The following is a 24,950-nucleotide window of genomic DNA, read 5'->3' on the forward strand; positions in this document are numbered from 1 at the left end:
TTTTTAAGTCAATGCTGCGTCCTACGTTTTTGTATTAGCAGTGCATTGTTTCCATTTTCAAGTGTATCTGTACAGATATTCCATAGAAATTAAAGACAGAACTGCACATTTTAAGACATTACAAGTGAGAATTATCAATGACATTATTTGTTGGTAGGGACACTGTATTTTGTTATGCAATTGTAATATCCTACCAGGTATATTAAAGGCTTTATAAATCAGTGCTGTGTTCTATGTTTTTGTGTTAGCAGTGTGATTCAGCCACTTTAACCCTTTAGTGTTCAGATTATTCTATCAAACATAATGCCTATTGATTCCCATTGATTTGAATTAATCATGCATTATCTCATATCTTCAAGATCTTGATGGTGTAATTACTTAATGTAGAATAACATTGTAGGGTAGGTGTGAGAGCCTGGATCTGGTCAGTTTGAACATAAAACAGATTAGCTATTTTGGCCGGATATGGCCAGATATGGCCGGTTTAAATACTAAAGGGTTAAAGTTATCTCTACAGATATATTCTATATAATTTAGAGACAGCACTGAAAGTTACGATGAACATATCTATGTAAACGATATGATGAAAGATAGAAAAATAGCTAATAATGGGTGTATATGCATATTTCAAGAGTTATTCCCCCTTCTTCAGTATCACATCTAACCTATCGACTGTCCACGAATGCATTGCTTAAATAGCCACTAAGTTTAGTGATGTAACATTATTGGTTAGACTAATTTGCATATTAAACACGTTCCTGGTAACCAGTACATACATACTTAAGTAATGTCTTCATGGATGGTTAATGAGTTGAATTTGGCACTGATGAAGGAGCATAACTCCTAAAATACCCATATACACCCATTTCCTAAATTTTTTCTATCTTTGATTGCATTGTTTACATAGATGTATTCATATAAAAATATTGTAACTTTGAATGCTGGCTCTAAATTCTATAAATATCTGTAGAGATACACTTAACCAAAGAACAATGCCAGAATATAAGAAAGAAGATATTGCAAGTTTCAAGTGTCAAGTATCCATTTTTTTTCACAACCATTGGAGTACAAGGCACTCTTCATGAATGCAGTTCATGAGATGGTTGTGATCTGTAAACAGCTTTGTTTAAGAACCAGAAAAAGAAGAATGAACATGCAATGCACATGTGCACACTGAATTTGTAAAATGGAAGAGAAGAATGAAAACACAATGCCCATGTCAAAATAGAATGGAAGAGAAGAATAAAGATGCAGTGTGTATGTGGACATTGAATTCATAAAATGAAAGAGAAGAATAAAACACAATGCTCATGGGCACACTGAATTCGTAAAACGGAAGAGAAGAATGAAAATGCAATATTGAACAAATTATATGATGGTCTGCATGCCAAGTTTGACATCACTATCATATAGCTTTGCTGCAATTTTCTTCCTTTTGATTACATCTGAACATTTGAATTTGCTCTCCTTATCAGAAACATCTCGGATTATCAAAGCTAATCTGAGATGTACTAATAGATTTAGCAAATATTGATGCTGATTATTTTTAGTTTTCATGTCTAAATATTTCTTTACAAGTAGTGGTCAGCCGGAGATGAGGCGGTCACTTGTTTCCTTGCATTGTTTGAATAGTCTGTAATTAATGTGAGCCTGGTTTCTCTCTTGTGCTACTAAGTGGATGAGGAATTATCAAAGAAGCTGTCCAGAGCACTGCAGGGAGTAAAAATTCAATAAAAGCGGATAAGTCTCTCGAGGAATCAGTTCAGGACAAAACAACTTGCAGTGTTTGCACTAATTCTCTTCTCTTAAGCATAAATCCTACTGAGCTCAACTTTACCTTTCATCATCATCAGCAGTAGCAACAGCAGTGGAGACGCAATGGCCCAGTGGTTAGGGCAGTGGACTTGCGGTCAGAGGATCGCGGTTTCGATTCCCAGGCCAGACGTTGTACTCTTTTGCCCCAACTTTCTCTCACTCTATCTTCCTGTTTCTTGAGTAAAGCTGCGATGGACTGGCATCCCATCCAGCTGGAGGAACACTTACACCACAGAAACCAGAAAACCAGGCCCATGAGCCTGGCTAAGCTTGAAAAGGGCACATAAAAATATAAATAAAATGTTTGTTTATTCTCAACACTCCTTTTATGTAATTACTGCAGTATATTGTTGAAGCCTAGTTCAGTGTTGTACATAATCAGTTCATGTTTTGATTCTGATTTACTGTAAGGAAACAAAGACTTTCCAGAGTCATTTTAGGCTTGTCTCTTTTTGTGGAAGATGGTGTTGATGATAGCAGAGCAATTCATGACTTCATTCGTAATGGAGTCTGTGAAAGCTTGAAAAGGAAATCAAAGCAGGAGCCTTGAAGCAGCTGTTTTTGCACATGTTGTTCACAAAGTATTTCAAACAGAATGATAGATGGTTAAGTGTTTAATTCAAACTTTTGTTTCATATTCCAAAAAATATTCAGTCAGTGGGTGTTTCTAAAGAAAACCAAACTTGGTTTATAAAAACAATATAATAATAATAATAATAATAATGAAATTATTGTGTATAGTGCTCAGGTGCACTACAACTCATCAAAGGTGTATGTGCAGTACATAGAATTATGCACAAAAGCCAGGAAAGTGAACAGTGTATGAGTCATGATATACTGTGTGTATGTGTATCGAAATGGGTGGTGGGTATCAGGGTATCAGGTTGGTGAATTTCAGGAAGCATGGAGGTTTTAAAGGATGCAATGTCTTGACAGCTAACAACTGATGCAGGGAGTTTGTTCCATGCTTCAGTAACTCTGAGTGTGAAAAAATGTTTCTGAAAGTCATGGGAGCTGTGCTGTTTTCTAATTTTGTTGGTATGTCCATGTGTGTTAGACACATGGAGTTCAAAAGGTGCTCAAGGTGGTTGTTGGTATAATGGTTAATAATTTTGTGGGTGTTTACCAAATAATGATTAGAAATGAAAGAATCTGACTACAGGGAATCAGAGCCTTTCAGTTATAATGTGTATATACATACATACATACATACTACATACATATATATATATATATATATATATATAATATATATATATATATATAATACATACACACACACACATACATATACATACATATATATATATATATACACACATATACATATATACCTTTCTCAGTCAAACTTCAGTGTTTGACCTGAGAAAAAAATATGGGCATATGGTGTAGTGGTTAAGAGTGCAGGCTACTAACCCCAAGATTCCGAGTTTGATTCCAAGCAGTGACGTAAATAATCATCATCATCATCATCGTTTAACGTCCGCTTTCCATGCTAGCATGGGTTGGATGGTTCATCTGGGGTCTGGCAAGCCCAAAGGCTGCACCAGGCCAGTCAGATCTGGCAGTGTTTCTACAGCTGGATGCCCTTCCTAACGCCAACCACTCCGAGAGTGTAGTGGGTGATTTTATATGCCACCGACACAGGTGCCAGACGAGGCTGGCAGACGGCCACGCTCGGATGGTGTTTTTTATGTGCCACCGACACAGGTGCCAGATGAGGCTGGCAGACGGCCACGCTCGGATGGTGTTTGTTACGTGCCCTCAGCACAGAGGCCAGTCGATGCGGTACTGGCTACAGTCACGTTTGGATGGTTTTCTTATGTGCCACCGGCACTGGTATCACAAGGATACAAATTCCATTGATGTTCATCTATTTTGATTTGGTTTGATTTGATTTGATTTGATTTGATTTTCACTTGCCTCAACAGGTCTTCACAAGTGTCACAAGAAGGAAGGTATTCACAGGTGGACTGACTACGTCCCAGGTAGGGGCCACGGGTTATGGCTTCACTAGTCTTGCCGGGTCTTCTCACGCACAGCATACTTCCATAGGTCTCGGTCTCTAGTCATTTCCATGGTGAGACCTAACGTCCGAAGGTCGTGCTTCACCACCTTGTCCCAGGTTTTCCTGGGTCTACCTCTTCCATGGGTTCCCTCAACTGCTAGGGATTGGCACTTTCTCACACACCTATCTTCATCCATTCTCGCCACATGACCATACCAGCGCAATCGTCTCTCTTGCACACCACAACTGATGCTTCTTAGGTACAACATTTCTCTCAAGGTACTAACGCTCTGTCGAGTAAGTACACTGACATTACACATCCATCGGAGCATACTGGCTTCATTCCTCACGAGCTTACGCATGTCCTCAGCAGTCACGGCCCATGTTTCACTGCCATGTAGCATAGCTGTTCGTACACATGCATCATACAGTCTGCCTTTTACTCTGAGCGAGAGGCCTTTAGTCACCAGCAGAGGTAAGAGCTCCCTAAACTTTGCCCAGGCTATTCTTATTCTAGCAGTTACACTTTCAGCGCACCCACCCCCACTACTGACTTGGTCACCTAGATAGCGGAAGCTATCAACTACTTCTAGTTTTTCCCCCCGGAAAGTGACGGAAGTTGTTTTCTGCAGATTTTCGGAGGTCAATGCTCCTGAGCATCTGCCACATACAAAAACTATCTTCCCAGTTAGCCTACCTTTGACATTGCTGCACCTCTTATGTGTCCATAGCTTACACTGGGTACATCTTATAATAATAAAAATAATATCGAAAAATACCTTGGGAATGAGAAGCCACATCTTATAATAATAAAAATAATATCGAAAAATACCTTGGGAATGAGAAGCCACCTGATGAAGGCTGGAGGGTATATCAGCCGAAATGTTGTATTAACAATAAACAAAATGAGGACAAATATCTGTCAAATTTAAATAATGTAAATTTAAATAATATTTGTGTGTGTGTGTTTATTTTCTTTATTTCCTTTATATATTTCATCCCAAAGGCTCTGGCTATGCTGGAGCACTGCCAATGTAATCACCTTTTCAGAGGCCATTTCTATGCTTTTAGTGAAGGACGGAGTTTGACACAGCTACCCTCTTTTGAGTATTTTGCCATGATATAGGTTCATCTGGGATCTTGGACATCGGGGGATCGAGTTGTTTCTTGAAAACATTGACCCCTATTGCATAGAGATTCCTCAGATGTTTTGGCAAGGCATTAAATAGTTGTGGGACCTTGAATTCCGAGCTACTGCAGTACACGGTCTTACCTCTAGACAGGATAGCTGGGACTTTTGGAACTATGCAGTAACATCTAGTTCGGTGATTAGTATAACTCTTGATGCCAAAGTTTGGTGCCAACCTCTCCAAGATCTTCCATACATATATCAATATATACCTCTCCTACCTTTGCTCCAAGGAGTAGAGTCATATCTTTTTCAATCTCTCCCAGTAGCTCAGCTGTTCCATTGATGTAATCTACACATTATTCTTTGTAAGCCTAGTACTTATTCTATCGGTCTCTTGTGCCGAACCACTAAGTTACGGGGATGTAAACACACCTACACCGGTTGCCAAGCGATGGTGGGGGGACAAACACACAAACATATACATATATATATATATACGACGGATTTCTTTCCCTCTACCAAATCCACTCACAAGACTTTGGTTGGCCTGAGGCTATAGTAGAAGACACTTGCCCAAGGTGCCACGCAGAGGGACTGAACCCAGAACCATGTGGTTGGTTAGCAAGCTACTTACCACACAGCCACTCCTGCATGGCTGTATATGTTTATGTATATGTGTATATGTGTATATATACATACATACATATATATATATGTGTGTGTATATATATATATATGTGTGTGTGTATATGTATATGTATATGTATGTATGTATATATATATATGTATATGTATATATATATATAATGACAGAAACTCGCCACAAGGTGAGCACGCAACAGGAAAGATCTTCAGAGGAAGAACTCTCATCTGATAAGTGTTTTGGCCCTTATACCTGACACTGTTTGGGAGCTGGGCCCACCCAGGTCATGACTTCTAGGTGTCCTCCAGTTGCCTTCTAAAATCTTGTCTCCAGAGGGATTTGAACCCAGGTCATTCTTTTATTCCCAGGTCTGTGTCTCAGGCCGCTCTGACCAACAGAGGAATGAGTTCTCTTCTTCCTTCTATTCCTGTAAATAACCAATGGAATCCATAACTAGGTCCATTGGTCATTCCTCTTTGCCCATATCCACACTGAGCCCATTTCAGCCACATCAGACAAGCATTTAATTGTGGCAGTCCTTCAGCAGCCTTTAATATCCAACTGCCTGAGTTGCTCACAGTTTGATATGGCCATGAATCCTCATGATCCAACCTCAGCTGGTTTCACAGTACAGTGGCAACCACCACTCCCTAGCTGCTTTGCCAGCTCATCATCTTAAAGATGTGCTGCTCTTCAATGCAGGTCTCATATGGTACTGACAATTCAATGAGAATCACTTAGGCACCCTGTTCAGACTGGGAGTACCAGCGAAATTGTCATGCTCACAAATTTTTAAAACTTCTTAAAACCAAAAGAGTAATTGATTTGCAATTTTCCATGTTTTCTGGAGGAGGCGCTTGGCTGTACTGACACCAATTTAACAGGATCCAGTGTGTCCAAGGACTGCATCAGGCTCCAATGACTGCTTTGGCATGGTTTTTAAGGTTGGATCGGACGCTTTTGATCATGTGTCTGTTTGATCAGTATTAATTTGGATGTATACAATATCAAGAATAATAAAAACAGCAAGAAGCAAAAACAACAAAAACCAAAAAAATGAGTACTTTTCCCTTCTTTTTCTTTCTAAATAATAAAATAACAATAAGATAAGATTTGCAAAGAAGAGAAAGTGCTGAATCCCACAAAAGATGGTTGGACTAATCAATAGGTTCAGCAGCTTGAATTACAGTTGCAGTAAATCTTAATCTTTTACTAAACTACAATCTGTTCTGTTTTGTCATTCATTTATTTGGAAGACATACTTACAGTCATATATATATATGTGTATATATATATATATATATATATATATATGTGCATATATGTACATATGTATGTATATATATATATATATACATATACACACACATGTATATATATATATATATATATATGTGTGTGTGTGTGTGTGTATACATGTGCATGGACACAGACACATGTGTTTGCAAAAAATATACACACACACATACATGCATATACTTATATACATATACTTATATATACATATGATCACACACGCACACAGACATACATAGATATGCATAAATGGGCATATATAAAGAAATATGTGCATTGATGCAATGCATACAGGCAGACATGCACTCATAAACATGCATACAAACACACTTACATGTAGACACATACACACCAATATGTATACATATACATGCAAGCAAACACTCAAAGAAATGCACACATATATACACAGTCAGCCCAATCCTACCTCCACAGACACACACAAACACAAATGTATATGCACAAATAAGTACCTTCAAAGAAATATATATATTATATATATATTTCAATATGTATAAATTTCTATCTATCTATCTATCTATCTATCTAACTATCTATCAGTTGAGGCAAGTGAGAATCGAATCAAATCAAATCAAATCGAACCAAATCAAAATAGATGAACATCAATGGAATTTGTATCCTTGTGGTACCAGTGCCGGTGGCACATAAGAAAACCATCCGAACATGACCGTAGCCAGTACCGCAACGACTGGGATCCGTGCTGAGGGCACGTTACAAACACCATCCGAGCATGGCCGTTCGCCAGCCTCGTCTGGCACCTGTGTCGGTGACACATAAGAAAACACCATCCGAGCGTGGCCGTCTGCCAGCCTCGTCTGGCACCTGTGTCAGTGGCACATAAAAAAAAAACATCATCCAAGCGTGGCCGTCTGCCAGCCTTGTCTGGCACCTGTGTCGGTGGCACATAAAATCACCCACTACACTCTCGGAGTGGTTGGCGTTAGGAAGGGCATCCAGCTGTAGAAACACTGCCAGGTCTGACTGGCCTGGTGCAGCCTTCGGGCTTGCCAGACCCCAGTTGAACCGTCCAACCCATGCTAGCATGGAAAGCGGATGTTAAACGATGATGATGATGATGATACACATATCTATATATATATATCTATATTTATATCTATATATATATATATATATACCGAAGTAAACACATAAATGTGAAACAAGGTGGAAAAAAGAGTACTCAAATACCAGTGGTAGAGTAATATGCTTTATTTAAAGCAGCAGAAAATTCAACAAAACCTGTTACTCTGAGTTTCCCGTTGCCGTTCATCGGAGAGTTAACGGCAACGGGAAACTCAGAGTAACAGGTTTTGTTGAATTTTCTGCTGCTTTAAATAAAGTATATATATATATACTTATACATAAACATAGGTTCACACACATACGTACACACAAAGAAATACCCATATACACACAAACAGGGACACTCACAAACACATATGTGCACAAATAGTTACACTACCACCCCTACAAACACACACACACACACACATGCAGATGCCTCCACCTACACATCTACCCCTACTGCACATCATCACTTGAGGAAGACGCTCACTTTGTTTGGAACAATGATGGACGGGGGGGGGGATATAAGCCCCCCCCCCCGCAACATCAGCTTCTCATCAACGGAATGTCAAGCATGAACGCTCAGTGTTATTTTCTCGTTTCTTGTTGTTTTTAACACCTACACATCTTTTTTCTGCAGATTTGTTTCAGCAAGCCCTTCAAGAAAAATTATCTTTTTAAGAGTACAATGTGTTATTTGTCATGTACCTAGAATAGGTATGTGTGTATGTATGTGTGCATGTGTGAAAAAGATGGTAAAATTATTCTTTTCTACCCCAGGCAGTACTTTTAAATAGGCAGTACTTTGGGGGTCTGCTGTAGACAATATGTGTTTTTTTTTGTGGGGTCCGGGTGTGGCAAACGGAAGGGCTGCCCTGGGTGGTACACACTCTAGCTACATTAGTGCTAAGGTTGACTTTATTTTTCATCCATTCAGGTTGGTAAAATAAATATCAGTAGAAAAATGGGGTCAATGTAATTGACTTATCCCCTCGCCCGAAATTGCTGGCCTTGTGCCAAAATTTGAAATCAAAATTATTAAAGGCGTAGGAGTGGATGTGTGGTAAGTAGCTTGCTTATCAACCACATGGTTCTGGGTTCAGTCCCACTGTGTGGTACCTTAGGCAAGTGTCTTCTACTATAGCCTCAGTCCGACCAAAGCTTTGTGAGTGGATTTAGTAGATGGAAGCTGAAAGAAGCCTGTTGTATATATGTATATATATGTATATATATATATATATATATATATATATATATATATATATATATATATAATATATATATATATATATATATATATATGTATGTATGTATGTGTGTGTATATGTTTGTGTGTCTGTGTTTGTCCCCTCAACATCGCTTGACAACTGATGCTGGTGTGTTTACATCCCTGTAACTTAGCGGTTCGGCAAAAGAGACCGATAGAATAAGTACTAGTCTTACAAAGAATAAGTCCTGGGGTCGATTTGCTCGATGAAAGGCAGTGCTCCAGCATGGCCGCAGTCAAGTGACTGAAACAAGTAAAAGAGTAAAGAGTATAGTATCAGTTGAAGACCCTGCTTACATTCAAAGTTCAAATCCTAGCAGGGTTAACTTTACCAGCATTAGTTGCAGTACCCGTCAATGTCCTGATTTCAAATCTCACCAAGGTTAATGGTGCAGTTCATCTTTTCCAGGGTTGATGAAGTAAAGTACCTTTCTGGTGCACGTGAGCATTTTAATGGCAAAAAAACAGAACCCGTTTCAGTGCCACGTAAAAAAACCCTGTGTGTGTGTGCCACATAAGAAGCATTCATGCTAGTGTCATGTAAGTGGCACCTATGCCAGTGCCACATAAAAGGAACTTGTGCCAGTGCCATATAGAAGGCATGCATGCTAGTGCCTCATAAAGAGGCACGCATGCTAGTGCCATGAAGAAGAGCATTCATGCTGGTCCCACATGAAAACACTCGTGCTGGTGCCATGTAAAAGGTACCCATTACATTCTAAAGTGGTGGGCACTAGGAAGGGCATCCAGCTGTAGAAACAATGCCAAAACAGAGAATTGGAGCCTGGGCAGATCTGCAGCTGGCCAGCTCCTGTCAAACTGTCCAACCCATACCAGTGATGAGAGAGCTTTGCCTAACAAACAACCAAATGATAGGTTAAGCAGCACATTAAATAAATGATCAGTTAGTTAGTTGGTTAGATATTAAACCAATGAATTAACAATAAAGAAGTGATATTGAACCAGTGTGTGTGTTTATTATTATTATTGGCATAATGACCCTCCCAAGACACAAGATTTGTTTTAGCACATGAATTCATGTTGAGAATCTTGCAAGCTAAATACAAAAACAGTGTTAGCACTATGATGGTGGAAATCCTCTGTGCATATTCAGACAATTATATTCTGCAAACACTCTTTACATACAATACATTGTGGCACATAGTGGCACTGGTACTCTGTCGGTTATGACAACGAGGATTCCAGTTGATCCAATCAATGGAACAGCCTGCTCATGATATTAACATGCAAGTGGCTGAGCACTCCACAGACACATGTACCCATAACGTAATTCTGAGGGAGGACCAGCGTGACACAGAATGCAATAAGGTTGGCCCTTTGAAATACAGGTACAACTCATTTTTGTCAGCTGAGTGAACTGGAGTAATGTGAAATAAAATGTCTTGCCCAAGGATACAATGCATTGCTGGAAATTAAACTCACTACCTTATGATCGTGAGCCGAATACCCAAACCACAAAGCCATGTGCCTTCACACAACATATAGTGAAAAATATATATCCTGTGGCTGTATTATTATTATTCAGACGTGCTTAGTTGTGTATTTGTATATGTATGGGTTCTGTATGTATTTACATTGATATACACCCTGGTTGTTTGCTGGTTTCTTTAAACATGTGATAATCTTTATTATTGTTCTTAAACATTAAAATGTTTTATCTGGATCTGATATAATCCACTTATTCTTTCTATCACAGATTATTTTTTGATATTGGCACCGGTCTTCTTGTCCTCTCTTCTCATCATTTTTTTCCTTTTCATTTTCATTACAACCATCTCACTAAAAAAAAACAAAGAAAAGAACAAAAGAACAATTAAGAAAAACTAAAAAATGATAAAACATAAAATGAAAGAAATAATAAATAAATAAAGGTAAAATAAAGAAAGCAAGAAAAACAAGCAAAAAAAGAAAATAGCTCCAAACACCAAGGGAGATAAGCGAAAGGATGAAAGGTAAAGTCAACCTCGGCGGAATTTGAACTCAGAACGTAACGGCAGACGAAATGCCGCTGAGCATTTCGCCTGGTGTGCTAACGTTTCTGCCAGCTCGCCGCCTTTAACACAAATTTGGCAGCTGCGAGTTTGACAATGTAAAGAAACTAAAAGCTAACCTAAAGTAATTGCTCTTGAAGTTGTAGATCAGACATCAAAATAGCACCAAGTGGTTTTTATAGCAGTTTTCATCTCTTGTCTTACACTTTTACAAAGTGATTGATCGAGTGTTCTTTATTGTATAAACAGATACGCACTTGATCATCAGTTTTAGGAACTCATGGTGCTGCAATACCCGTGAGGCTGCGGGTGAGAAGGTAGTGACATCAATCCCCTCTCATCATGAGCTGAAAAGTAGGGGAACACACCTCACATGTTCTTCTCTAAACTATTTCCAACACTGCGTTTCATTAACACATTCTGTGTTTTCCCATTGTTATACACTCTAAAATTACTCCGTTGACAGTTTTCGGATCTTTTCGGTTTGAACGGCAGTTTTTAACAAGTATACGAAGTTTAAAATTTTTTAGTTACCTAGAAATTATGTTAAAAACTGCAGTTCAAACCGAAAAGACCCCAGTTTTCAAGTAATGCTTAGGCACTAAACAAGATCGCTGTAGTCTTTCCCGTCCTTATTCAGCCTAAATTTACTGTTTGCAGTCCTCAAATGAATGCCTAGGGATCCAATTGGATACTTTTACTTTATGTTTTACTTTTTACGTGTTTCAGTTTTCAGGCTGCAGCCATGCTGAAGCACCTCCTTGAAGAATTTTTAGTCGAATGACTCAACCCCACTACTTTTTTTTAAAGCCTGGTACTTATTCTATCAATCTCTCTTGCTGAACAGCTAGGGTAACAGGGATGTAAACACACCAACACTAAGCGGTGGTGGGGAACAAACACAGACGCAAAGACACACATATAAATCCTTAAGTTAATGGTTATGGATTAAATAAAATCCTTGGAGGGATCTTTTCGGTTTGAACGGCAGTTTTTAAAAATAATTTCCACGAAACTAAAACTTTTAAACTTCGTATACTGGTAGAATGTGTTTATAAAACATCTTTTTCTCTTGGCTTTATTGAGAAAATTCTATAGTTTGTAAGATACTTTTTGTTTTTTTCTTCAATTTCTGCAGTTTCAACCAATCAATGACGTCTATTGGGGTTAAAACTTTCTGTTCCGTATGAAAATATCCCTCGTTTGAGAAACAGATTGGGTTTATTTACATTTGTGAAAAAAAAAGATACCCTTCCCCTCACTAACCCTAATCTTAAAACAGATTGAAATGCAATAGATCGATACTAGGGTCATAATTATGGGTGACAATTTCATATGACACCGCTAGAAAAAACTGCCGTTCAAACCAAAAAGATCCCCTTGGAGTCCCGTCTTTATACAGTCTAAAATTATTGCTTGAGGTCAAATTAATGGATAATGGATGGATAAAATAAAATCCTTGTCGTCTGATTTTCAATCAGAAATTGAGCCGGACAGGGGGAATAACTCATGGTTGATAAAGAGCAAATTTTTACTTTTCTAATTTACTTTTGTTATCATAGAATCATATTCTCTTTTCTGTGGAATTTCTTGTATTTTTTTCAGTCATTGTTTGATAATATCACTTATCCTAAAACACATGTAATGCACATTAAAATTTCAATAAATTAATAAATAAAAAATCCATGTCTTTCAAACGGCTTAAACCTCACCACCATCGCTTACCACGAAACACCATCGTGACTTTGGAATAGTTGTCACAATTCAAATGATTTTTTTTATTTCGGTAATTTTTGTCATTTCTGAAACACTTGTAATGCACATAATTTGTAAAAAGAAAGTTGGGGCTTTTCCCCCCAAAATTAATATTCCCAAACTTCGTAACACCTTCTCCCGCCCGTCCATGCGACATCAAAATTAGATGACTTTAATGGAGATGTCTTACGTAAGTGAATGTGTGAAAAACAAAATTAATATTTTGAAAGCAGCATCTATAAAAGGGTCATTTCAGTTGTTTGAAATGAAGAAAAGAATATTTTTAATAGAAGAAAAGCATAATGGGACAAAGAGGAGAACGCGAAAAGCTTTCATCTCATGATAACAGTCTTTCCAGCAACACCTTTTTTAACTAAAACGGTATGTTTTTTCTTATTTCTATTTGTTTTTCGTTTACATTTTTTAAGTGAATATTTTTTTTACCCTTTGAGGCAGGGGAAACTTGTCTAGAAATATTGATATCCTAAACCAGGTACGGAGACCCTTTTTCGAGATCGTTCATCATCAGGCGAGGCCGCGCTACTGAAAGCATTTAAAGTAATTTTTCAACAGGCGTGCCATTCAAAAAATCCCGCGGGCCGCAGATTGCCTGTGAATACCATAAACCGATCGCTAGTATCTTGGTGTCTTGAAGAGAAGTTGATCCACAATTCCGTCTCGTCTGGAAAATGAAGATAAATAAAAAAAAAAGAAAACGATGGCATGCAAAGTTCGATTTAATATGAATTATATCGATTTCTGTTTGCTTTTGTCGTACTTTAAATTGACTTCTGCTTGTTTAGAACTAAAAATGTTGTAGTCCACTCGTGGCTCATAATCGTTGTAAGATTATGAGACAGAGATGGATGGAGTACAGCGTTAACCTCTGATTTTCGACTCTTAGAGAGGTGTAAGTGTTTTATAGTATTATAAACTTCCACTTTCCGAACTCGAACCCTTTGAACTTTAACATACCCCCTAGTTTCTGTTATTCACATCCAGCACTGTATAATAAAGTCGTGTTTAGATGAAGGGAAGTCGTTTAAGGAATGGTGGGCCATTTTGGCCACAGTACAGGGCGGTCAAAATCCAGGCTACGTTATTGAGTGTATCAAATCCCTTCAGAGGTGATGAATGACTAAATTAACTCAGACTTCGATTGATACCTTCCAGTCTTGTTAAACAATTACATGACTTTGGTGGAAATTGTTCAGTTTGGTGATAAATAAAAATTAAGGGGGACAAAGGTAATAAAAGAAGCGAAGGGACAGGACATAAGTCAAAGATGTTTGGTCATGATCAAGACGTCCACACATAAAATATAGAAAATATGTGGATCGGAAGTTGAGACGACAGTTTGGGACATCGGACGAATTGTTTTGTTTCGTATCTGCATGAGTTTCTCTGGCGTAATTCCGCTGAAAAAAATAAGACATTTGGGAGGCAGGTCGTGCTTAGATAATTTACAGGCTTGTCTAAAACGTATAAGCCATTAAAGTGAACTGACTCGGAGTCAGAAATGAAAATGCGACCGAGGGATCCGTCTGGGAGAAGTTTTACAGAACTCTAATTTCTAAAGTCCTAAATACAGAGCAGAGAGTTGGCCCAAAACTTGTCAACGAAATTGGAAACTGCAAAAGCTCGTCATTTAGACAGAGAAACTGCATCTAAATCAAAGGGAACAGCGATATTACACACCCAGAGTTATTCTGACTGGGGATTATGTTAAAGGTGCAAGTATTAGCGGAATATTCGTCCACTTTTACTGTAAAACAAGGACTATACCAGCAATTGAAACACTCAGCTTAGTGTCAAGTTGATTCAGTCTGAGTATAAAATAATGTTAACAGTGGAAGTATCTGGAAAACTCGGCTACTTTGAGTATAATTATTTCTAATTTAAGCTCAAGGACGGCAATTTTGAGAAGAGAGAATTAATCGATACCATCAACCCCAATGCTAGACCATGGAAAAATGAAAAGTAACTTTGACCTTGGTGGGATTTGTGCTCAGAACATAAAGAGCCAACTGTAAATTATTCTTCCGACCCTCCAACCATTCTGTCACATGGAATGTTACATTAGGTCAAGAGAGACAGTAGTATCGCACATACAAAGTACTATACCGATTCTGTCTGAGTTATTTACATTAAGGATGCAAATATCTGTGGAATGTGAGATAATTGCATTAAGTTATCGATGTGTATCTTAAAATAACCCTCTTCCCTTACGATGGGTCAGATCCCTCGGCGGAGGTAAAGAATAATCACAACACCCGTTTTCGGCGTAACCTAAACCCTAACACTAACCCTAAACCTTGACTCTAATCCTAAACACCGGGTGTGCATTTACCTTCGCTCAGATCCTTAATCTGTGGCGCTACGTGTATCCATGTTCTCCGGCACCAACCTTGCTGTATCGGCTGCAAACCCGGGTATCGCCGCCCGTAACGCAAACGAGAGAAAATTAAATAAACATAGGAACCTGATCAGCCGCTATCAGTTTGTGCCCGTCACCGTCGAGACCTCAAGTGTTCTCGAACCCCGTATTGCTGATTTCCTCTACAAAATCATAACTGGCCCGTTTGTAAAACGATCCCCGCAAAGTGAGGTAGCTGGTGCAGCGAGTGTCGTAATGCCGCCACCACGGTCATGTCCGCAGGACGTGGCTGAACGCCATTTGTTCTGGGACATGCCCGTCTTCTGCTGCTCAATTCCCCTCCGTTTTTTCTCTTTTTCTTTGTTTCCTTGTAATTAAATTCGGAGTGAATGATGACTTGCCAATAAAACTCGTTAGGAATTAGTTTCTATTAAAACGTTTCTCATGGCCCCAGCAGACAAAACGGGAAAAGCGTTGTCCCGGAGGATAGCGTGGGAGATGCGCTGTAACAGCCACTCTGACATACAGGTTCACACTCGTGGACAGCAATCTCCGCCCCGATAGCTGCGAGCAGAGATATAATAATAATAATGAAATTATTGTATACAGTGCTCAGGTGCACCACAACTTGTCAAAAAGTGCGTATAAAGCATATGCAGTAATGTACAAATGTCTGGAAAGTGAACAGTGTATGAGTCAGATACATACTTGTGTGTGTATGGAGGGGAGAAAATCAGGTGCAGTGTTGGCAAATCTCAGGAAGCATGGAAGTTTTGAAGGATGCAGTGCTCCAACAACTAACAACTGATGCCAGCAGTTTGTTCCATGCTTCAGCAACTCTCAACGTGAAAAAATGTTCCCGGAAGTCATGGGAGCTGTGCTGTTTACTGACTTTATAAATATGCCCACGGGTGTTAGACGGGTGGAGTTTGAAAAGGTGCTCAGAGTTATTGTTAGTGATATGGTCCAGGGGTCAAGAACACCGGACGCCTCAACTGTGACAGGCTTGACCATATAAACCCGTAGGAGAGTGACCGATACTTTACTCAATCTTTATGTAAGTAAAACTATCTTAATCAATCGTTCTTTATTATTCATCATTTTAATGTTGTTGTTAATGTTATCTATTGAATATCAAACTCTCAGGCAAGCCCCATGGTTAAACGAGGGGATTCGAAGAGAGAAGGGAACTGGCAGGCAGCCACGAAGGAAGATGTTACTTGTAAACAAGCAGAGGACTGTATGTGAACTATACGATGCGAATCCTCTCGTTTTGAAACTTAAGTTGTTTTTTTTCTGCGTAACAAACTACTCAGCCACTTACAGCAGGGGTCCCTAACCAACGGGCCACGGACCAGTAACGAGTCGCACAGAAAAATAAATGTTAAAATTATATTTCTATTATCTATCGCAGTTTGAAGACTATTTTTGCATTATATGTGTAATAATCAGGATTATATATTATGCACTTCGTGTAATCCCTCGGTCTGTAGTGCAAAAAAAGTTGGTGGGGCTGCTAACTTATAACTATAACTGAAATGAGTGTTTTAGTTGATCGAACAACAATATTCTTTTCTACTCTAGGCACAAGGCCCGAAATTTATGAGGAGGGGGACAGTCGATTAGATCGACCCCAGTACACAACTGGTACTTAATTTATCGACCCTGAAAGAATGAAAGACAAAGTCGACCTCGGCGGAATTTGAACTCAGAACGTAAAGACAGACGAAATACCTATTTCTTTATTACCCACAAGAGGACAAACAAGGACAGACAAACGGATTAAGTCGATTACATCGACCCCAGTGCGTAACTGGTACTTAATTTATCGACCCCGAAAGGATGAAAGGCAAAGTCGACCTCGGCGGAATTTGAACTGAGAACATAACGGCAGACAAAATACTGCTAAGCATTTCGCCCGACATGCCAATGTTTCTGCCAGCTCGCCGCCTCGAACAACAATATGAAACCATTGAAATCAACGAGAGACTCTAAAGACAAATCCATTGACGAGTAAACTTTGATTTAAAGAGTTGCCTCCCTTCCATTGCTGACTGCTTGGAATTCGCAATCTTTGCACAAGCACAGAACCTCAGAGTTAATTAATTGCTTTCGTTACTGTATATAATTTGAGATGCTCTGTGTTTCTTTCTATTATTTTAAATATAACAAATAATTTAGTAAAATAACTTAGTTATCATTAAAGTAGTGTTAGGAACGTAAATTGCGACTAAGGTTTGGTGGTATATTTTAATGCAAAACTTATGAAAACAAGACATTTGTACTACAGAGCCGGTTTTGGCCGTGTTGGTAATGAAAAGGTTAATCAAAACCTCTTTAAAAAAAAGCATCTTCCACTCTGTTTCATATATTCCATAATGTCCAATTCGCAGAGTTAATTTAGTCTTCCATCACCTGAGGTGATTCGATGCAGCCAGAAGCGTAGTATGGGTGTGTTAACCGCCCTCTGCAGTAGCCAAATTGGCCGTCCCTTCCTTAAACATAATATACACGTTTATAATAAAGTAGCCGTTTTGTGTGGTCCGCCACTGAACTTCCTTAGGTAACGAGCTGGCAAGTTAATGATTCTTATCATACCACTGTTTTTTTGTTGATTTTGTTTTTGTTTTTCTTATTTCTTTTTTTTTTTTTGTGAGTGAAGCGTAAGGACTGGTATGGTGGTCGGGGATGTGGCTATGACCTTTGCAGACCTTCCCAGGACAGTGAGATCAACACAAACTTGAAATATTATGTTAAATTTTTGAAATGCAAACATGTGAATGAAAATTAAGTTTAATTTGTAGCCAAAATAGTACTGAATTTTTTGATACCGTATACGTCAAAATCTGTAACTCAGTTTTGGAAAGCATAAGGAATATATAATATCAATGAGGCAGACCTCTACATGGTAGCTAGACCTGGTAGAAATAGCAGCCAAATCTCCCTCAAAGCACCCTACTGTCTTAATCCGACAATTCTGCCTATTATGTAGTTTAAGTAAGAAACTGGGATCTTTCCCTTTTGAACGGCAGACAATTTCTAGTTAACTAAACACTTTAAAACTTCGTATACTGGTAGAATGTGTCAAAATAAAACATTTTTTTCTCTTGGCTTTCTTGAGAAAATTGTAATTTGTTTGTTTAACGTAGTTTAATTTTTCGAATTTTAACCAATCCTATGCTCTCTTTTGAGCTAAAATCATTTGCTGAGTCTAAAACTGAGACAACATCCTGTAACTAACCCTAACCCTAAATTTTTTTTTTCTTAATTGTTAAATTAATTTAATTGTTACATGTGTAAATTTAATTGTTACAGAGAGAGGAAAGAAGAGATACGGCGTAGCGACGGTTTTGGTTGAGTGTCATCCTGTACTCCCTTTGTTGCTACTGAAATGGCATGTGCCGGTTGTCTGAGCAACTGGTTGTTTTAATGGCAGAACAAACAGGACATTAAAGATTACAAAAATAACGATTCTCACTTTGAAACTAACAATTTTGAAAATCTTTTTTCGGAACACTCCGCTCTCTCATGTATCCATGTTTAAAATTTCAGCGCAATCCGATGAACAATACTCGAGTTATAAGTGCACAAACAGACAGACCAAATGGATTTTATATATTAAGATATATATAAATTCAGTGTGTGTTGTGTTCCATTACTTGATGAATGAGAAAAATGTATGAACAAACAACATAACAGATACTGAATGTAAAAAAAAATAAACAGAAAGTCCATGATTCTTCATCAGTTATCGACCAATGGTACTTTTCAGTTTTGTACCTTTAACAATGAGACCGAATGCTTCATAATTGGCGGTGCCCACAAAAAAGTTTTCTTGCATAGAATTAGGGACAAGAGCAAACAAAATGAAAGAAAACAAGCAAATGGACACAGAGTGTGATCTAGGACAGTGGACGGGGACAGTGGACAAGGACAGTGGGTGATGTTTAGAAAATGTTTTGAATGATGGAGAACGGAGAGACAAAATTTATGACTGGTCAGCTAAGGGACCTGTCTATTGTCAGCTAAGGGACCAGTCTATGGTCAGCTAAGGGACCAGTCTATGGTCAGCTAAGGGACCAGTCTATGGTCAGCTAAGAGACCAGTCTATGGTCAGCTAAGGGACCAGTCTAAGAAAGGAAGGAAAAGACAAACTGGCTGCGGGTCACGTGACAGCAGCAACAGAGAAAAGAAGGGGGAAGTGGATAAAGGGGAAGGAGAAAGGCTAGGAATAGAAGAGGGAGAGAGAGAAAGTAAGTAGAAGCTCTAGAATAAAAGTGACAGGATAAGTCAGCATAACTACACAAGTGTGCCCTCCTGACTTTCAGAAAAATGGATATTTCTGAATGAAATTTTCTAAAAATACCTTTCAAATGGTGTAGGTTATAATTATATAGGAACCTAATGTGACAAAAAAACAAATGGTGGATACATACACATAAATACTGACATACTTCACAAATTTTCAAAATTTCAAGTTTCATTTTGTGAATATATATAGGCGTAGGAACTGCATGGTTCCAGGTTCAGTCCCACTGCGTGGCACCTTGGGTAAGTGTCTTCTACTATAGCCTCAGGCCCACCAAAGACTTGTGAGTGGATTTGGTAGACGGAAACTGAAAGAAGCCCATCGTATATGTACGTGTTTGTCCCCCCCAAAATTGGTTGACAACCGATGGTGGTGTGTTTACGTCCCCGTAACTTAGCGGTTCGGCAAAAGAGACTGATAGAATAAGTACTAGGCTTACAAAGAATAAGTCGTGGGGTCGATTTGCTCAACTAAAGGTGGTGCTCCAGCATGGCCACAGTCAAATGACTGAAACATGTGATGTGCATAGGTATGTATATGTGTGCACCGTACAACTTTCTTTTTCACACTAGATTTCAATATGATTGGTATCTACATCATCTGAAAGTTATTTGTAGGAAATTTCATTAAAAAAAGATAACCACTTTTTGAAAAAGTTATGAGGAAACAAAGCCCACTCAAAATTTTCAGAAACTTCTTTCCATCGCTAACCCCAAAATATCATTTTCACAAAGCACCATCCGATCGTAGCCGTTGCCAGCCTCGTCTGGCACCTGTGCCGGTGGCATGTAACAAGCACCCACTACACTCACGGAGTGGTTGGCGTTAATAAAGGCATCCAGCTGTAGAAACACTGCCAGATCAGACTGGAGCCTGGTGCAGCCTTCTGGCTTCCCAGACCCCAGTTGAACCGTCCAACCCTTGCTAGCATGGAAAGCAGACGTTAAACGACGATGATGATGATGATGACGTCATAAATTTCCATATAATCATATTTTACACCATCTGAAAGGTATTTGAAGAAAATTTAATTGAAAAAAGATAACCACTTTTTGAAAAAGTTATGAGGAAACAAAGCCCACTCATAAATTTTCAGAAGCTTCTTTCCATCGCCAACCCCAGAATATCATTTTCACATCACAAATTTCCATATAATCGTATTTTACACCATCTGAAAGATATTTGAAGAAAATTTCATTGAAAAAAGATAACCACTTTTTGAAAAAGTTATGAGGAACCAGATTCCCCAGGGCATACTTGTCTAGGTATACCTAGTAAGTCTAAAATTATAGGGAAACCAGCGCTCTCAGTGCCACAGGCTCTGCCTGTCTTGTAGTGGTCTTGTCAGCCACATCCACTGTGGCTGGAGGCAGAGGATGATGAATGTCTTTGATTGATGCTGTCATCACGTTTGATGGGCTGGGAAAACGTGTACAAAGGAGGGAGGATTTCTACAAGGTTGATATTTTGGTGTGGAAGGATTGGTTGTAGTCATCAGTGCAGAGCCTTAGGGAAGAGGACTGCACAGTGTGGGTGAAGAGAGAGAGAGAGACAAAGGAATTGAGAGTGCTTGTGTGGAAGGTGTATGAGTCTGGCCAGCTCTGAGGAGCAGTGACCACTGTAGATAGATAGAAAAGGCCGAGATGAGGCAGCAGTCTGTGGGATGCTGGAGTGGGACAGTGAGCAACTTCATTTTAATCAGTGATGAAGTGTGGCCATTTTAGGGTATGGACTAGGATATGTATTGAGTGGTGGTGGTGGCGGTGGCGGCTGCATTGGTGGTGGTGGTAGCAGCAATGTTTCATCCATCATCTCGACACTTCATTTTCAATGGCCTATCTAGTTTGCTGTAAGAAGATACTGCGCAGTGTTATAAATCACCCCTGTGAACGTGGAAGACCTACTAGAAATATCTACCGAATCTTCCTCAAGTGACATGCCATTTTTTAAAAAATAAGTAGGCATGAGTGACATATTGGCTACCGTAATCCGAGACAGACTAAGTGAAAGAAAATTAAAAAATTAAAAATGTGGGATGGCCACAGCTGGAATGCATTTGAATCCAGATAGCATTTATGACTGGAGTGACATTTTATGCAGTTTGAAAATATGTTACAGATGTTGGATAAGAGTGAAATCACTGGATATAATTTTACACACACACACACACGTACACACCCATGCACATACATACGTATACACATATATACAGGCACATACACATATAGTGATGCCACTATAAAATTCATGCAATACCACTGTGAAAGTGGTTGATGTTAGAAAAGTTAAATTAACCCATAGAGACCATGCTGATGTAAAACATGAGCATGGAGAAGAGTTTGTAAACTTATTTATAAAAAACTGGAATTAATGATAAAGATGCCACTATTTATCTCTTCAAAAATATCTCATCTACCTACCCATCTGCTTCTTGTCTAATCCATCTGTCTACCTACCTATCTGTATGTGAGTATGTGTAATATATATATATATATATATTGCACACATTCAAAATGTGACTGCGTGTGTACCGTTGGCGATTTTTTTCCTCTGTCTTCCCTTCCTTGGATCTTTCCTTTTTCTATGTTTCTGACGAAGAGCTCCGCTCGGAACATTAAATCCTCCTTCTTTCTTTCCTTTCCTGAGCATCCAATAACATTATACTTGTTCCACGTCCTCGCATTGTTGTCTTCTCTCTTTATGTTTTCATGTTTGGATTAACTTTATATATATATATGTATATTTATATGTGGAGGCACAATGGCCCAGTGGACTTGCAGCTGGAGGATCACAGTTTCGATTCCCAGACCAGGCATTGTGTATATTTATTGAGCGAAAACACCTAAAATGCTCCACGAGGCTCTGACGTGGGGTGGTGGTGGCGACCCCTGTTGTACACTTTTGCCCCAACTTTCTCTCATGCTTTCTTCATGTTTCTTGAGTAACGCTGCGATGGACTGGCCACAGAAACCAGGAAAACCGGCCCATGAACCTAGCTAGGCTTGATAAGGGCGCATAAATATATATATATATATATATATATATATATATATCATCGTTGCCAGTGCTGCTAGACTGGCTCCTGTGCAGGTGGCACGTAAAAAACACCATTTGAGCGTAGCTGTTGCCAGTACCACCTGACTGGTCCTCGTGCCAGTAGCACATAAAAGCACCCACTAACCTCTCAAAGTGGTTGGTGTTAGGAAGTGCATCAAGCTGTAGAAACTCTGCCAGATCAGATTGGAGCCTGGTGCAGCCATCTGGTTTGCCAGTCCTCAGTCAAATCATCCAACCCATGCTAGCATAGAAAGCAGACATTAAACGATGATGATGATGATGATATATATATCATCATCATCATTGTCATCATTTAATGTCTGCTCTCCAACCTGGCATGGGTTAAATGGTTTGACTGAAAACTGTAAGCCAGGGAGCTGCACCAGGTTCCAATTTGATTTGGCAAGGTCTCTACGGCTGGATGCACTTCCTAATGCCAACCACTCCGAGAGTGCAGTGGGTGTTTTTTATGTTCCACCAGCATGGGTACCATTGACCTGACACCGGCATTGGCCATGACTATGGGCTCACTTGGCTTGACACAAGCACAGTATAATTGCGAAAGGTCTTGATATATATAAATATTCTTGAAGAATCTTTGAAACAAGATGAAAGTGCTAAATAAATAATAATCCCAAATTCCGACAACCTCCTTCTTTTTAACATATAAAATCTGTACGCCACTTCAAACTATATATATATGAATGTATTTGTATGTGTGTATAGTATAGGTTAGTTCAAACATGTTTGCAATAATAAGTGTTGCGTGGTGGAAATAAACACAATTACCAAACTTTCATTCATAAAGCCATTTATTATTTTGTTCTTTCGCATTTCAATTTGTACATTTGTACCCATAAATTTTCAAAAACTGCACGCCAGAAGAAATGAAAAACAGAACTTTCCAGGAAGTCTGCCCCTTCTCAGAACAGGAAGTCCCCCTTCTTCCATTTCTTGGAACTTTCCAGGAAGTCCTCCCCTTCCTCGGAACTTTCCAGAAAGCCCCCTCCCCTTCCTCGCAACTTTCCAGGAAGTCATCTCCATACTCCTCGGAAAACTCATCAAAGACAACCGGTTTAGAACAAAATAACAGAAAATATGTCAAAGTCTGCGAGACAGCAACTCAATCTGGAGTGGGTGGTGCCCTTCAATTCGATAAAAGAAACTTGCCCATGTGTCTACACCTGCTAATAATTTCACATCTCAAATTAGGCAGTGTGCTGGAATTGCTGGATCGAAGAAGAATATGAGATCTTTCTGCTATGCATATATATTTATATATATATATATATATATATACACACACACACACACACTGTATTTTCCAGCAGCATGCAAGCTGAACACTTAAGGGCCAAAATTTACAGCTGAAAATAGGTAGGTTGACTTATACAGCAAAAAGACCAAAGATTCCATGTGAAATGCAGCAGGATTTGGAAAGATAGTGACGATGATTCAATGTCTACTCTAAATACTATGTTGACTTGTATACTGAAAAAATATGGTATGTAAATACATCATAAGCCATTAGCTGACTTAAAGTGTGTTTTCACCCATTTACTCTTTTACTTGTTTAAGTCATTTGACTGTGGCCATGCTGGAGCACCACCTTTAGTCAGGCAAGTCGACCCCAGGACTTATTCTTTGTAAGCCTAGTACTTATGCTATTGGTCTCTTTTGCTGAACCACTAAGTTACGGGAATGTAAACACACCACCATTGGTTGTCAAGCGATGTTGGCGAACAAATACAGACACACAAACACACACACACACACACACACACACATATATACATATATATAATAATAAAAATAATTTTAAAAAAAACATTGTGTACAGTGCTCAGGTGCACTACAACTCATCTAAAGTGTATCAGGTGTAGTTTCGGCGGATTTCGGAAAGCATGAGGGCCTTAAAGGATGCAGTGTCATGGCAGTCAACAACTGACGCAGGCAGTTTGTTCCATGCTTCAGCAACTCTGAGCGTGAAAAGCTGTTTCCGAAAGTCATGGGAGCTGTGTTGTTTTCTGACTTTGTAGGCATGTCCACGTGTGTTAGACACATGAAGATCAAAAAGGTGTTCAGTGTTGTTGTTGGTGAGGTGGTTGATAACTTTGTGGGTGTTTACCAAGTCCATCGCCAGACGCCGGAGCTTCAGTCAATCCATGCCCAGGGAAACAAGGCGCTCAGAGT

At 39.0% G+C, this 24,950-nt stretch overlaps 1 long non-coding RNA gene across 1 annotated transcript; it reads right to left on the minus strand.

The window, feature by feature from the left end:
- Nucleotides 1-5,771: 5,771 nt before the first annotated feature.
- Nucleotides 5,772-22,675, minus strand: LOC118768057. Its single transcript, XR_005003976.1, has 3 exons — nt 22,666-22,675; nt 16,913-16,918; nt 5,772-5,856 (listed from the first exon to the last, which is right to left on the minus strand). It is a non-coding gene; the product is annotated as an uncharacterized LOC118768057 (long non-coding RNA).
- Nucleotides 22,676-24,950: the final 2,275 nt, after the last annotated feature.

This window comes from Octopus sinensis, linkage group LG26 (genome assembly GCF_006345805.1).
Source record: "Octopus sinensis linkage group LG26, ASM634580v1, whole genome shotgun sequence".
Lineage (NCBI taxonomy): Eukaryota > Metazoa > Mollusca > Cephalopoda > Octopoda > Octopodidae > Octopus > Octopus sinensis.